The following is a 16715-nucleotide window of genomic DNA, read 5'->3' on the forward strand; positions in this document are numbered from 1 at the left end:
TTAAACCCACCTTTTATTTCTTTAGTTTAATAAGTCTATAAATGTTTAATAAAAAGAATAAAAGCAATATACATACAGCAGCTTGACTCCATTTAGACAATTAAGATCTTAGGGTTCTCGATAGTTGTTCTTATAAAACTGATGGATTCTCAATCCATGTCAGCTAACGATGTGCTTAGATATGTCTTGGTGACCTCGTTAGCCTCAGAGTTATCTTTTCACTGTTGTTTCGCCTGTTCCAGAGCTTTTGTTACCGCTGTTGTCTCGATGTTTGTCTGCACCCAAGCCTTCTTTTATGTTTCTTCTTCAAGGAAGAAGAAAGGCAGTCAGGAAGTAGGAAGGGGTGAGAGCACCTCCCCCCTCTTCAGCTCCTGTCTGTAATTGAAAGCTCTGTGACAGTCTATCCAAAAATTTAGAAGCATAGTCTTTGGAAATGGAAATAAATTAAAGTCAGTGTGCAGAGCAGTTGAGAGCATGGACCCTGGCCCCAAGCAGACCTGGGTTTCTATTCTGGTTTCTTCCCTTAATCCTTGTGTGACTTTGGTTTTTTATTACTTTTATTTATTAATTTTTTCTCTGTGTGACTTTAGACAAGTTTCCTAATCCCTGCAAGCCTCAGCTTTCTCATTTGTAAAGGGAGGATTACAGTAGTACCTATCCCATAGAGTTTGTCATTAGGATCAGGTTAGATAATGCTTGCACTCACAGTGTGATGCCTGTCATAGAAGCATTAAACAATGCTAGCTAATAAAACATCAGTGCTATTGATATAAAAATATTTTTTAAAGATTTTATTTATGTATTTATTTGAAAGTGAGAGAGAGAGCATGAGTGGGGGTGGGGCAGAGGGAGAGGGAGAAGCAGACTTCCTGCTGAGCAGGGAGCCAGATGCAGGGCTCAATCCTAGGACCCCAAGATCATGACCTGAGTTGAAGGCAGACGCTTAACCAACTGAGCCATCCAGGTGTTCCTATAACTATTTTGGTTTGAAAAATACCCTATACCCTTGGGAGGAGATCCCCCCCATATCCTTTTGGGGGCCTTATTCAGAAATGACAGGGAGCCCAAGAATTACCATACTTGCATCAATTATTAGTTGTGAAGAGAAAGGTTTAAGACAAAACTTTCTCCAGTATCTTTGATACTGCTTCTTCTTCTTCTTCTTTTTAAGATTTTATTTATTTATCAGAGAGAGAGAGAGCACAAGCAGGAGAGCAGCAAGCAGAGGGAGAAGGAGAAGAAGTCTCCCTCCTGAGCAAGAAGCCCTATTCGGGACTCCATCCCAGGACTCTGGGATCATGACCAGAGCCAAAGGCAGACACCTAACTGACTGAGCCACCCAGGCATCCCTCTTTGATACTTCTTTTTCTTCAATGACCAGTTCTGTTTCAAATTTTGTTTCTCGCTCCATGACTCTCCCTCTACCCTCAAAACCACCTACAGTTCTGCATGCCAAGGGATCCCACAGCAGTGTCTGAGCTACAACCCAGGGCTTTTTGTCCCCTTCACACCAATGAATATCTTCTATTTCTGTGGTGCCTTTCCTCTATGTATGGTAACCAGGTTATAATTTCTGGAGCTCAGGCATATTAACATTCCTTCTAATTATTTATATGCTTATTCAGTGCTCCCAGTCCATTATATTATTTCTTGAGTGCCTACCACCATATTTCATTGAGTCTAAAATACATTGATTATTGGTGGGATTGGAGTAATTGGATGAAGGGGGTCCAAAGGCACAAACTTTGAGTTGGAAGATAAATAAGTTCTGTAGATACGGAATGCCACATGATGATCACCGTAACACTGCCGAAGCATATGTATGAAAGCTGCTGAGGGAGTAGACCCTAAAAGTTCTCATCATAGGGAATTTTTTTTTCCCTTTTCTTTCCTTTTTTCCCCCACTCTCTTTTTGGCCAGTGTATGAAGTGATAGATATTAACAAATTTATTGCAGTAATCATTTCACAATATATGTAAGTCACTATGCTATACACCTTAAACTTACTTTTACAGTATTTTATGTCAATTATATCTCAATAAAATTGGAATGAAAGAAAGTAAGATACATTGGCTATAAAAGTCACTTTTATTTTATGTTATACAAACAAAGAAAAAAAACCCTGCTAATTTCTCTGTGTCACGCCATTAATTGTCAGAGGCCTCCCAATTTCAGGTATGTTACGTGTAAAAACAGGTGCTGGGAAACCAGATGTGAACAAGCAAAAGTCAGCCCTCAGGGAGCTTGCATTCTAGAGTGAAAAACACAGAATACTAACAAAGAAAGGATACATATATGTAATGTAATTTCAGGTAGTGATGAAGAACTGGGGAGAAAAATAAATCAGGCACCTAGGTGGCTCATTTGGTCAAGCACTGGGCTCTTGGTTTTGTCTCAGGGCCTGACTGGCCTCCCTGCTCAGTGGGGAATCTGCTTTCCCTCTCCAATTCCTTCTGCCTCTTCCCCCTACTCACATACTCCCTCTCCCTCTAAGAGAAATAAATCTTTAAAAAATAAAGAAAATAAAGCTGGTCACAGGGAAAGCTATACTATAAACAGAGTGGTTGAGGGAGGCTTCTTTGAGGAAGGGGCATTTGTGCATAGACCTGTATGAAGTGAGGAAACAGGTCATGTTATGGTCTGGTGAAAGAGCTTTCTAGGCAGAGGAAACAAAGTGCAAAGTCGTGAGGTTGGGGGGCGCCTGGCTGGCTCAGCCAGTAGAGCATGTGACTCTTGATCTCCAGGCAGGGAGTATGAGCCCCCCCTAGGGTGAGGAGTTTACTGTAAAAGAAAAGGTGGGTGTGTGCTAGTTCTGTTTGAAGAACTTTAAGAAGGCCAGTGTGGTAAAAGCAAGCAAGCAAGCCATAGAGGATCAGAAGGAAGGCTGGAGATGTAGACAAGGGCCCGGTCATTTGTGGACTAATGATTTTAGCGATTTTAGTGATTTGGATTTTCTCTGAAGCCTGAAGATAGCATGAAGGGTTTTAAGCAAGAGAATGGTATGATCAATTTTATATTTGTTCAAGATCTCTCTGGCCATTGTGTGGGAAATGGAAGGTAGAAGTCCAGGAGTGGAAGCAGGGATCCTGATTACCAGTAAGAGATAATGATAGCCTAGGCTAGGGCGGTAGCCTGGGAGGAGAAATGAGGTGAAATAGTAAAATTTGGAAAATTCTCTTAGTGTATAACAGATCAGGACTGAATTGTGTGAATGTGGAAAGTGAAGGGAGTGTGGAATCAAAAATTATTCTCAGGGTTTTGGTGTGAGCAACTACTAAATGATGCAACCATTTATACAATGGGAAGACTGGGAAAAGAGTTGGTTTGGGGGCAAAAATCAAGAGTTTAGTTTTGGATATGCTAGTTCTTAGATAGCCCAAGGGAAGCTGTTATGAACCAATTGGATATTCGATGTTGAAGCTCAAAGAGAGGTCAGGGCTGAGGATATATATATATCTGCTTGGGGATGGTCCACTCAGTGTGATCCTCAACACTGGTCCCACAGAATCACTTAAAGAGCTTTACAACCTCTGAAATCCTCACTTTGCCCACAGAGGCTCTGATACAAAACAGGCTGGGATTTGAAATGTTTTTAAAAAGCTTCTCTGGTTCTTGAAATATGTAGTCAGGCTTGAGAGCCAGGACCAAAGATAACGAAATAGTTGATGGTCATAAGAGAAGGGACAAGACAAGAAGAGAAGGAAATCAAGGAACTAAGCCTTGGTGGGCTCGAGCATTCAGTGGACCAGGCAGAGGGTCTGGCAACGAGATTGATCTAGCAGAGCCCTCAAGATAGGATGGAAAAGAGGATCGTGCCCTAGAGGTTAAAAAAAAAAAAAAAAAGACAAGTGCAAAGTGGAAGGAGTAATCAGCTAGTCAAATCCTGCTAGAGCTAGTATGATAAGGACTGAGCGTTAACCACTAATTAGGCATGATGTTTGTGTTAACAAGCAGAACAGGAGACACTAAATGCCCTTCCAGTCTTCATTATATATACACATATTAGGAAAAACTGGGAATCATAGGATGTCTGATCAATCAAAAAGAATTGAAAAAAATAATTAAGACGGTAAAGGTGTTAAAGTATCACTGCAAATTGCATTCTCAATCTACTTTTTTTTTTTTTTTTAAAGATGGTGAATTCGAATAAATAAGTAGCCACAAAAAGTTTGGGCACTTGAGAAAAAGCAAAAAACTATCACTCATATTCTACTGTACTAGATTTACTAGTACACTCATATCTACTATCTATCTACACTCATATCTACTATCACTCATATTCTACTGTACTAGATTTACTAGATTTACCACTATTATTTACTCATTCACTTTCATATAGTGAATTCCTGCTCGGCAGCAGACTCTGTGCTGGCGACATAGAAATAAACACAACACAAATCCTTGCCCCCAAGTAATTCAATGGCTAGTGGAGGAGGGAACACGTTTAAAAAAAAAACAACATTACAAAACAAAGCAGCAAGTGACATGATGAAGGTTGTATGCAGTATACTGAAGGAGCAGAGAAACCAGAGAACTTAACGTTGGGTATTAAATGATAATTATGAACGGCACCTTGGCAGACTAGAAAGTTGCTCATGTTTAATTTTAATGAGAGAAATAAGATGGAAAGTTGGGTGCATCCCATGGTTCTAACTCTGCAAAAAATGTGTTCATCGAAGATATCCCAGTCAAGAAAAGTCTTGAACTGAGTCTTAGACGATGGGCCAGGCAAATAAGGTCAGGAAAAGATGGGGGCCAAAGAGAGTTCTGAGCTGAAAAAAGCTAAGAGAAGTGAAACACAGTGTATAACCTGTTTGGCCACTGTAATAGCTTTAGTGTGACTGGAGTGGGGGCTTCCCATGCAGGAGTAAGCAGGCATAAAACTGGAAAGACAGGCAGGTGATAACAAGATAAAAAAGATAAAAAGAACCTCATAAACTCTGGTAGAGAGTTTGAACTTTATCCAATCACTTATGAGTAGCCACAGAAGAATTTCAAAGTGGAAAAAAACATGCTCAGAGTTGGTTATATTACAAATATAACCACAGCAGCTGGACTGAAGGGCTGAAACTGAAGGCAGGAACACTAGTTAGAAAACTTTTGGAATAATCTGAGTGGGAAATGATAAAGGCAATGGCAGGAGGAGGGATGGATGGGATGAATTCAAAGGCCTCTTGTGGAGACAGGGGGGACTTAGGAAATAGTAAAGGTATGAGGAATGGGAGGGAAATAGGAATGACTCTCAGATCTCTGGTTTGGGTAATTAAATCCCTATCCCCATTCTTATTCCTGGCCACCTTTCTACCCAAGATAACAAACTAGCAGGAGGAAATTGAGAGACTCATGGAACATTCAAAGGGACATGTGTAGTGACCAGTTTAAATACTCTGGAGCTCAAGAAAGATGCGTGGGCTGGACAAACAGATTTAAGAGTCTTCATTACATATGTGATCCTTGGAGTTCTAAGAGGGGATGAGACTGGGCAGAAAGTTGTATGCATATCATTTGTGTGTTTTCCTTTTAGTTATTTTATTCTAACATATCTTTAGTAATAATAATTGGGTATACAGAATTTTCATTTTCCTTTTTTACCTGACATTATACCAAAAGCTTTTGTCGTGTTTCACTAGAGCTTTCAAAGCAGTCATCACTGTGGCTGAATAAAAATATACCAAGAGGATATGCTATAGTTATAGTTGACTTTAGCTCTGTGATAAACACTTTTTTTTTTTTTTTGGATCAGAAACACTTTTTGCTTTTTAATGTGTCCATATGAAAACCTTCAGAAAGGTATAGAAATAAATTCTCTCTCGATAGATCACCTATATTCGAGTTCACATTTAGTGAGGCTTACTGTGACTGTGACTTTGCTAAATACTAGATGGGCATTATGCCATAGGCTTTGCATTACAGCCCTATTTTACAGAGGAGGAAACTAAACCCCAAGAGGTTAACTAATTAGCCCAAGGTCATAAGGTAAGTAAGGGGTAATTCTGGACTCAAACCCAGGTCTGTCTGACTCCAGAGCCATGTGATAAACATTTTTATTTATAGTTTTCCCCCCATGTTTTTTTTCCCACTTGGGAAAGTCTCAGAATTCTGTAATTCTTATATATGTAAGAATATATTTGTGTGTTGTATAGTTAACGTGTATCTTACATGGATATCCAAATTACTCTTCAAAATGCTGTGCCAGGTTTTCCTTGCTATAAAACAATGCGTAAGAATATAAGTTTAGGGGCGGCTGGCTGGCTCAGTTGGTGGAATATATGACTTTTGATCTTGGGCGTTTTAAGTTCGAGACCCACGTGGGGTGTAGAGATTCCCTAAAAATAAAATATTTTAAAAACGGTTTTATTTATTTATTTGAGAAAGAGTGCATGAGAGCACCAGAGGTTAGGAGGGTCAGAGGGAGAAGCAGACTCCCCACTGAGCAGAGAGCCAGATGCAGACTCCATCCTGGGACTCCCGGATTATGACCTGAGCCAATGGCACTCGCTTAACTGACTGAGCCACCCAGGCGTCCTAAAAATAAAATCTTAAAGAAAAAAAGAATACAAGTCTAACTAGGTACTTGCCATAAGTTGGTATGATATATTTGTGGCATACATATATTTTTATTATATATGTTAAACATTTTAATGAAGCAAAATACATGTGCACCAAAATGTACAAATCTATGTGTACAGTTTGATGAATCTTCAGTGTGAACACACTATGTATCTTGAACCTAAACCAAGAAACAGCACATTACCACCATCTCAGAAGTCTCCCTCACACACCCCCAAGGGTAACCACTGTCTTGATTAAAAAAAATTTTTTTTTTAATTTTTATTAACATGTAATATATTATTAGCCCCAGGGGTACAGGTCTGTGAATCACCAGGTTTACACACTTCACAGCACTCACCATAGCACATACCCTCCCACATGTCCATAACCCAACACTGTCTTGATTTTTAATAACATAGACTGGTTTGCCTGTTTGAACTGTATGTAAATGGAATCATGTAGTACATAATCTTTCTTGTCTATCTTCTTTGGTCCAGCATTATGTTTGTACAGTTTACCCATGCCTCTGTATGTAATTCTCATTTCTGTAATTCTGTAATTCTCATTTCTGTAATTCTCATTTCTGTTGGGTGGATGTTTCCCTGTGTATTTATTCTGGTGGACATTTGAGTAGTTTCTAGTTTGGGGCTGCTATGAGTAGTGCTGTTTTATGAAATTGCTGTAGATGTCTTTTGATGAATATATGTATGCATTTCTGTTGGGAATATACCTAGAAGTAAAACTGACAGATCGTAACTTATGTGTATGTTTAGTTTTGGTAGTTATACTGCCCTGAGTTTTCTAAGGGTATCGCTTTTCAGTCCCACCAGTGTACCACAGGACCCAATGCTCCACACACTTGCTGACATTTTGTCTTTTTCACTTTAGCCTTTCTGGTGAGTGCTATCTCATGTGGCTTTAATCTGCATTTCCTTCTTAACTAAAGATGTTTAGCATCTTTTCATATTTTGGGGACATTTGGATGTTTTTCTCTGTGAAGTAATTGTTCCAGTTTTTTGTCCACCTTTCTACAATATTATTTGTCTTTTCCTTATTGATTTGTAGGACATTTTTGGTTTTGTTGTTTTACATATTTTGAATATAAGTCCTTTACACCTATATGTATTGGAAATGTGTTTTCCCACTCTGTTTGCTTTCATTATCTTTAATCAAATCTTCTGGTGATCAAAAGTCTTTTGGTGATTATATAATCATATTAATATTGTTTCATATAATATAGTTTCATCTGTCAAATTTGTTCATTACGGTAAGCATAGTTAGTGTCCTTTTTAAGAAACCTTTATAGGTTTCTTAAAGCCTACCTGTAGAGGTCATGAAGCTATTTCCTTGTTTTCTTGTAAGAGCTTTATTTTTTATTTTCATATTTAGATCTATAATCTATCTGGCATTTATTTTTCATGTGGATATCCAATTGACAGCCTAATTTATTGAAAAGATTATCCTTGGGGCACCTGGCCAGCTCAGTTGGTAGTGCACATGAATCTTGACCTCAGGGTTGTGAGTTCAAGTCCCACATTGGACACAGAGCTTACTTAAAAAAAGAAAGGAAAAAAAAAAAAAAAAGAAAGGAAAAGAAAAGATTATCCTTTCTCCCATTACACTGGGTATTAATATTTTAATTTTTGTTGTTATTGTTATTTTTCCAGTTTAACATATGGAAAGTGGTACCTCTTTGTTTAATTAGAATTTTTTGGTTATTTGGGCAGTTTGACATTTTTCTATTGTATTAATTAAGACAGAACAGGCTATAGATAGCAACTAAAGCACCAAATTTCAGACACTTAAAACACCATAGGTTTTTTTTTTTTTTTCTTCATCCAAACTCCAGTGCCAGCGGGCCAACTTCTAAGGCAGCTGGTCTCCCTGCAGTGACTGGGAGATCCAGGTCACTTTCATCTTGTGGCTTCACATAATTATGTGGCTTCTGTGATCCCTACTAAAAGAGAAGAGTGTGATGGTGGCACACAGACTCTCAAATCCTGGCCTGGATGGGACACACCTGACTTTTGCTCATGTTCTGTTGTCTCTACCTGGTAACATGGCCCACTGTCCCTGAAAGGAACCCAGAAATGGTTTTCCCTTGTGCTCAGGGTGGAGAGGTAGTGGTTCCACCACATTCCCAAAATTAACAAATTGTATTTTCCACTTTGTGAATTGCTGATGTCTATGGCACACGCACAAGGAGTATTTAGTGTTTGTATTAAATCAAAATAACCTTTAAGATTTCTTGCCTTGAATTCTATTTTAACTCAATAATGCTATCTCTAATACGTTGCAAGATGCTTATTACATTTTTATCCATCCTTTCCTTTCTAGTCTTTTTGTGTTATTTTATTTAGATGTATTTTTTATAAGCAGCAAAGTATTGGATTTTAATTTTTAACACATTCTGAGTAGCTTTTTCTATTAATAGGGAAGCTAAATTTAATAACTGAACTTACAGTGCTTAGTCTCTCTATTGCCGTGTTTCTGTGCCTTTGTTTTCATGTGTGCTTGCTGTTTCTTTTCAGTTTTGTCATTTGCTCTGCAGAATTGTTTTGTTTGCTCTTTTTTTCTACTGTGATTTTAGAAGGTCGACATTCCTCTGATTCTGCTAGTAGATTCCTGAGAATTTTAAACAAATACTTTAAAAATCTACATTTGTTTAATTGTGCCAATACAAAGTCAAACAATAACACTTGGAAGCTCTATGGGAAAGAGGGCACCAAACATTTCCCCCCCCAACTCCTGTTAATTCTTCCTTTTGTTGCTCTTTATTAATCTGGGGTAGTAAATCCAGTCATTTGAAAACATACAGGTTTTTTTTTCCTCATAAAGTAATAGTTATTCCTATAAAACATTTGGATAATAGGACAAAGGCCAACCACAAAAATCTGCCATCATTGTATCACACCAAAACTGCTGTTAATACTTTAGTGTAGTTCCTTTCAATTTTTTTACTATGCACATTTTATATGATCGAGACTATATATACTGCTTTATTCACTGAAATCAGTGAATCGGTTGTTCTTGGTTATTGTAAAATGTTCACAATCCTTTTTTTTAATTAAGCGATTATTTATTTATCTGAGGGGGGAGGGGCACAAGGAGAGGGTGCCCTAAGCCGACTCTCTGCTGAGCCTGGAGCAGGAGGTGGGACTCATTCTCATGACCCCGATATCATGACCTGAGCCAAAACCAAGAGTTGGACACTTAACCGACTGGGCTACCCAGGTACCCTTTCACGATCATTTTAATGACTTTATTATATTCTATAAAGTAGATGAGCCATAAGTTATTACATACCCTTATTATTATACATAGGTTATTTTCAATTTTTTATTATTATAAATAATGTTGAAAGATTATCTTTGCACGTGAAGAGAAACCTCACTTTTTTTTTTTCTTTCTAATTTAAGACTGTTTTCTTAGAAGGGGCATCTGGGTGGTGCCGTGGGTTAGGGGCGGGATTCTTGGTTTCAGCTCAGGTCCTGATCTCAGGGTTGTGAGATCCAGCTGCCAGATGGGGTGAGGAGGGTGTTGGGGGGCGGGGAGCCTCCTCACTCAGCATGGAGTCTACTTAAGACTTTTTTTCTACCCCTCTGCACTCCCTTTCCCCCCACAAAACTCAATGAATAAACCTTCAAAAAAAAAAAAAAAAAGATGATTTTCTTACCACAGATTCCTAGAATGAAATTAGTGCGGGGAGCTCTAGGAGGGGCTCCATCTTAGGACCCTGGTAGGCAGACCTGAGCCAAAATCAAGTCTGACATTTAACCAGCTGAGCCACCCATGTGCCCCAGGAATAATTTTTTTAAAAAGATTCTTGGTCCATATTGCTAAATGGCCTCCCCAAAAAATCACATCATTATAAATAAAATCTCAATATAACTATTTTTTACTACAGTTCAGTTAGCATTTTAGACTTAGTACCAATTCATCTCTCATTATTCGTGTTTATATTAATTTATGTCTGTAGCTAACATCTGTTTTATATATCTCCACCAATTCTTTCCAACCCCTATCTTCCAAATCATGAGGTTTTTTTTTTTTTTATGATTCAGTGATTCATGATTTTATGATTTATCAAATTGTGTCAGTTTATGGGAGAATGTTCCTATATGCTTTTTTGTTGATTACCAATGTAAGTAATGCTTTTGACTTCAGTGTAAGGCTTCTCTTCTGCATGTCAAATCATAGATGACTTCGTTTCACTGGGGAAATTTACTTTTGTTACTGGTGTTCCTGTTCTCTCTCAACCCATCCCAAGCCATAGAGCAAAGAGAATGCTAAATTACAAGATGCAGTTCTACAAGGGATTGGAAAGTATGTAGCGGCTTCTAAACAGGAAACCAAAGGAAAAAAAGTGAAGATTGAACTAAAAGTCTAAGAGAAGAAGGAGAAGAAGAAGGAGAAGAAGGAGGACAAGGAGAAGGAGAAGAAGAAGAAGAAGAAGAAGAAGAAGAAGAAGAAGAAGAAGAAGAAGAAGGGAACCTTAAGTTTGTGGAATAGATCCAGATTCTGATAGTTAAATTTTGAATCTTAAAAAGGAAATAATTTAGATCACTTTTTGGTGCCCTTAAAGGCCCAGCTAAAATTGCTAGTCTTTTAGGGGGCCTCAAGTGTGATCTCTCCTACCTCTTCATTCTCCCATTTACTTATACTTTACCTCTGGCATGGATCATTTTCCTTTGGATGGTAGTCATTTTCCTGATTCTTCTTTGCTTTCACCTCTAAGCTCCATGTCTGACTCACCTCTGTACTCCCACGGCACCTGGCAAATTGCTTTATGCAGGATAGGTGCTCAACAAGTATTTCCTGAAATGAATGTTTATCAGTCCATAACTGTTTTTACTGATGGATGTACAGGTCATCAAACGTTGCCAAACAACTTTCTTTACCAAGTAAGAAATGAGCAATAGTGAAGTAGATGATTACTTGAGGATTTTCTCATAGTGGCACTTCTAGAAATTTCATTGTATGTATATGGATTTTAAGATATCATTTTCTTAATCTCTTCCCATAAGAAACCACCATTCATCTCCCCTCATATTAACAACATTTTCCTTTAAAAACAAAAACAACAACTCCTTTTCATTGTCTCATTAAACAAATTTATTTTCCCTTAAATGTGTGTCTATGTGTGTATGTATTTACTTTTAATCACAAATGCCAGGGTTATTTTTGTTGTTGTTGTTTTACATTTTGTCTAACTTCTTATTGTAAGTATAAAGTTTGATGAATTTTCACAAACTGTTTAACATACACTTCTAACTAGCACCTGGTTTAAGAAACAGAATATTACTTGCATCTCAGAAAACCTCCACTTGCTTTATGGTGGCATTTTTACTCCTTTTTGGAGGGGGAAGTAATGCTCATCAATACTTGACATTTCTATATTTTTCAAAGTTTCTAAATATGTATGAGGTTATAGACATCCCCACTTATTTTTGTCATGTATATAATTAAGAAAGAGTTAGCACTTTATATTTCCCAGAAGAGCATTAAGTGATTTTGAAAGCCTTTAAATTGTGTCCTTGGAAAAATATTGTCAAAAATCAAGAACGGTATTAATTTTTTAAAAAGTAACAGCAGTTTCTGTGCTTACAAAAAATTTTCATGTTGCAGAAACGGAGTTCAGTGTTAGGTTTTGGAAATCTTTTATCATCCCTCTAATGTGATGAATTTATATTTCAATTTAATCAGTAAAACTTAGAATGAGTGAAGTGGAACACTAGACTTCTTGGTTCTATATTTTTTTCTTAATCACTTTTCTAGTAGACCGCTTTGTTAAGAGATATATTGTTGATTTTAAATCTGCCGTATGAGCACTGTTTGCTTGTTGTACTTTGTTTTTGTAAACATGTTGTAATACTCATGTCCTTGGAGGACAGCTTCTAGTACACTCTGGGGAGGTAATATTGCACTGAAGTTGATTACGATTTTTTGACCTCTGGCGAAATGAATCAAATCTGAGAATCTAGTAATTCCAGTTTTGTTAGGTATGGATCAACTCTTCTCCCCCATGAGTTGAAACCTGAAAGAAACCATTTCCAGTGCTACAGAGAGCACAGAAAGTATAACCTGGCATATTATGTACAAAACCTTGGAACCATCTCTGCGGAAATATGGACACCAAAATCTTCAGGCTGTGTGAATTGTGCAGCACAGTAAGAACAAACTCAGTGAAGTGAGAATTCTTCATAATCCAATGTGATGGAATCATTTGTCTAAGCATCTACCAAAAAGACTTTTGAGGTGGCATGTTGCAGTGGTGGGACAGGCATCTTTAGAGCTCCCATCTGTGTGCATACATTTGGACAAAGAAAGAAATCAAATCTGGGGATGAGTCCAAGCAGAGGAGACAAGGAGGGCATCTAAGTTCAGTATGGTAAAGAAGCCACAGCTTTCTTCATACCTTAAACATTTGTAAGATAGTATTTCGTATGTAGTAAGAGTATATCTTACACACGAGTAACTTAAAGAAATAGAATAAGGCAAACATATTTCCATCCTCCCATCCAACTTAACAAGTAGCACATTTATTGATGCTTTTGAAGCCCCTGTCAGTTCCCCCCTTCTCCCTGACAGAAGTAAGCACTCTGATTTTGACTTCTCATCCCCTTTCCTTTTCTCTTCAGGGTTTTGCCATGTCTCCATTCCCAAACAACATATTAGTTTGATTGGTTTTGAGTATTTTCACATGGAGTCAACAAATTACATCCTTCTTTAATTTGTCCTTTTAAACCAGCATTGTGCTTGTGAGCATTTTAATTGTTGAGTAGCATCCCATTGTGCGAATCTACGTAACTGTTTACTTATCCATTTTCTTGTCAATGCACATTTGGGTGGTTTCCAGTTTTTGGCTACTATGGACATTTTTGTTCTTATGTCTTGTAGCTCATGAACAAGAATTCCTGTAGGACATATTCTTTGGGTGGAATGGAATTTCCAGGTCATAGTATTCAATTTTACTAGGTAATAACTCATTAACAATTTTCTGCTTAGTTCAGAAGGGCCAGGATTGCCAGATTTAATAAATAAAAATACAGGATGCGCAGCTGAATTTGAATTTCTCATAAATAACCAATACTTTTTTAGTGTCCGTATGGGCCATGCAAAATTATATTTCATCTGGCAACCCTAACAAGGTCAGTAAACTTTACCAAATCACAAACATTGGCCAATGGTGTGAGGGGGTGGCAGGATATTTGGTCCTTTCTTCCTCTGCCAGCATGGCCAGCCCGGTTGTTAGCTCAGAGGGCTCAAGCACTTGCTAACCAGTATGCAGGTAATTAATTGGCTCAATCAATATGTATACGGCATCAACTTGATGCCAGGCAGGTGCTAGACATTGGGAATGCAACTATAAACATGACAGACAATGTCCTTGTCCTCCTAGGCTTTTAGCCAAGGCAGGGAAATGGACAGCAAGGAAATGATGTATGCGCTATGGGAGCAGCTGTATGCTGGTCAGGGAGCCCTGATTTGTAGCTTTTGATGACTTTGGAGTTGTAAAACACTGATTTCAAGCTACCAGTGTGACATCACCGAACTAAGTGATGTACACAGTCTGCTCTCTGGGCCATAGGAACTGGCTCTAGCACCCCACTGTTTGGGGGCATACTTACAAAGGACACCATCCATCCTCTAGGCTCATTTCTGGTTGATTTGGGGTAAAGGAACTTAGGCATTAATTATTTCCTCATATTTAGAAGGAATCAAATGGTAAGAGGTATAAAGTGTATTGGTTGTCTCTATAGTATTGTCTTGACTTGCAAATATTTATATATATATATATATATATATATGGAGAGAGAGAGAGACTAATAAACATAGTTGTAAATTATGACCAGGGTATAGGTTAGGGCTCAGATACTCTCTTTTGTATATGATCTATCAGGAAACCCTTCAAGACCCTTTTATCCTCTATTGTTCCCTCACCTGTATCCCAGTTCACTGATCTTCACCATTCATTCATTCATTCCACAAACACTGATGGAGTCCTTGGTCTGTGCCAAGCATGGTACTAAGGGCTTGAGTCTGTCTTCAAGGAGCACTCAATTCACAGAAGGAACATTTCCCCCAGCTCATCCTGATTGTTTCTGGGCAGGTTTACTGCATTCTCCTTTTACTTACTCAGTTTACTCCTGTGTTCTCATGCTGGCTGTCCCTCTGGGAGTATTTTGCAAAGAACCTTGCCCCAAACCCCCTTTTCAATGATCTTTCCTTGCCTTTTTTTTTTTTTTTTTTTTTCATTTCTCCTTCCCCAGAGTGGCAGGTGTTCCTTGCTCTCTGAATCCGGACTCTCCTGTTTTGTACCTTGTCCTATTGTTCAGGTCATCACTCTAGCCATCTCATCTATCTCTATCAAACAATTTCTGAATCCCTGTATACTAGCTGATGTGCAAGATGTGGGAGCCTCTATTCACCCTTGAAGTTTTCATTTATCATAATCATTTCATAAAATTACGGGTTTGTATGATTTTAGTTTTAATTACTTAAAAATGATCCATTTTCCAAGTTTAGAAAATCATAAAGGACCAAAGAATAATTATCTAATCTCACAGCCCAAGGCTAGCTAGTATTAACTGTTTGGGATATAACCTTGGAGTCATTTGTTATGTATGCTTATACACAAATTGGGGTCATACATTTTCACTTACTACAGTGTGAACATTTTGTCATCTATTTCAGTATTCTTTGAAAACCTGATTTTAAATGATGGCATGGTATTCCATTCCATTTTTAGGTTAAGGTGCCTGGTTGGCGTAAAGATAACTTGAAGCTGTGGAGAAGGCTGGGAGGAAGATAACCTACCATCAAATCTCTTTGGTTGGGTTTTGTTTACTACCATAGAGGAGCTAAGCTCTGTATGAAGTTTAGGCACTGGAAGGCCCTTTAGAGACCACCTAGTGACACTACCCTCTTTTTCACAGGTGAGGAAATTGAATCAAGAGGGATTGTTACCTGCTGAGACTAATTCCCAGCTGTCTTGACTTCCTCTGTTTTGCTCTTTCCTCTGTTTTCCTTTCACCACAATCAGCTAAGCTTAGTCTTAAAATACAGAAAGATCATACATTTACCTACGTTTTTTAGAGAAACTCTGCTTCCCCTTAGAGTGCATGAATTTGGTATAAAAGTCGAATATTAAGGTCCTAGGTATGTATCCAAGAGAAAAGAAAGCATATGTCCACACAAACACTTCTACAGGAGGGAAAGTTCACAGTAGCACTATGGGTAATACCCTGAATGTGGCAATTGTTCTTCAGCAGGTGCATGGATCAACCAAGACAGTATATTCATACAATGGAATACTAGGCAATTAAAAAAAATGCAACAATGTAGATGCAACTCAGCTATGTTGAGAAAAAGAAGCTAGACAAGGACAGACCATATTCCATTTATTTAAATTCTGGAAATTGCAAACTAAGTGACAGAAAGCAGATGTGTGGTTACTTGGGGAAGGGGTTGGAGTGTGAGAGAACATCAACAGGGTAGAGGAAACTGTGGAGACTGATAGACATATTCATTATCTTGACTGTAGAATTGGCTTCATGGTTGTATACACATCAAAACATACATACTGTACACTTTAAATATGTTTATTGTATGTCAGTTACACTTCACAAAAACTGTTTAATTTGTGAGTTCTGCCTTTTAGTTTGAAAAGAACATGACTAAAAACTCACTAAAGAATCTGAAGCATAAGAAACCTAAAATTACTTCTGGAGATAACTGACAACCAAGGTTCTATTCTAGTATGATAGTTTATCTGAACACAACATTACTGTGAGAAATGCAAAGTCATAAAAATAAAAAATAGAAATGACATTTTTGTTCCCCTGGTAATCATACCATTTCCTCCTGTCTATGCAGTTGCTCTATATCATAATCTGTTTAGTGTTCTATTCAATTTTTTTTTTTTTTTTAGAGAGCAATAACCTTGCTGTATTTTCCCTGAACTATTAGACTGCTCTTTTATGAACAAGATGCCCAATCCCTGGTGTGTCTTACGTGTGTGGGTGTGTAGAAAGCTACACTGTATCTGTAAGTTATAGCAAATGCTGTAATTTTCCTTGGGATTTTCTAGCCGGGACTCAGCAGTGGCATGGAAACAAACTGGAACTTTCTAGAAACCATACCCTCTTCCACAAGATGAA

The sequence above is a fragment of the Mustela nivalis genome, assembly GCF_964662115.1.
Source record: "Mustela nivalis genome assembly, chromosome: 11".
Classification (NCBI taxonomy): domain Eukaryota; kingdom Metazoa; phylum Chordata; class Mammalia; order Carnivora; family Mustelidae; genus Mustela; species Mustela nivalis.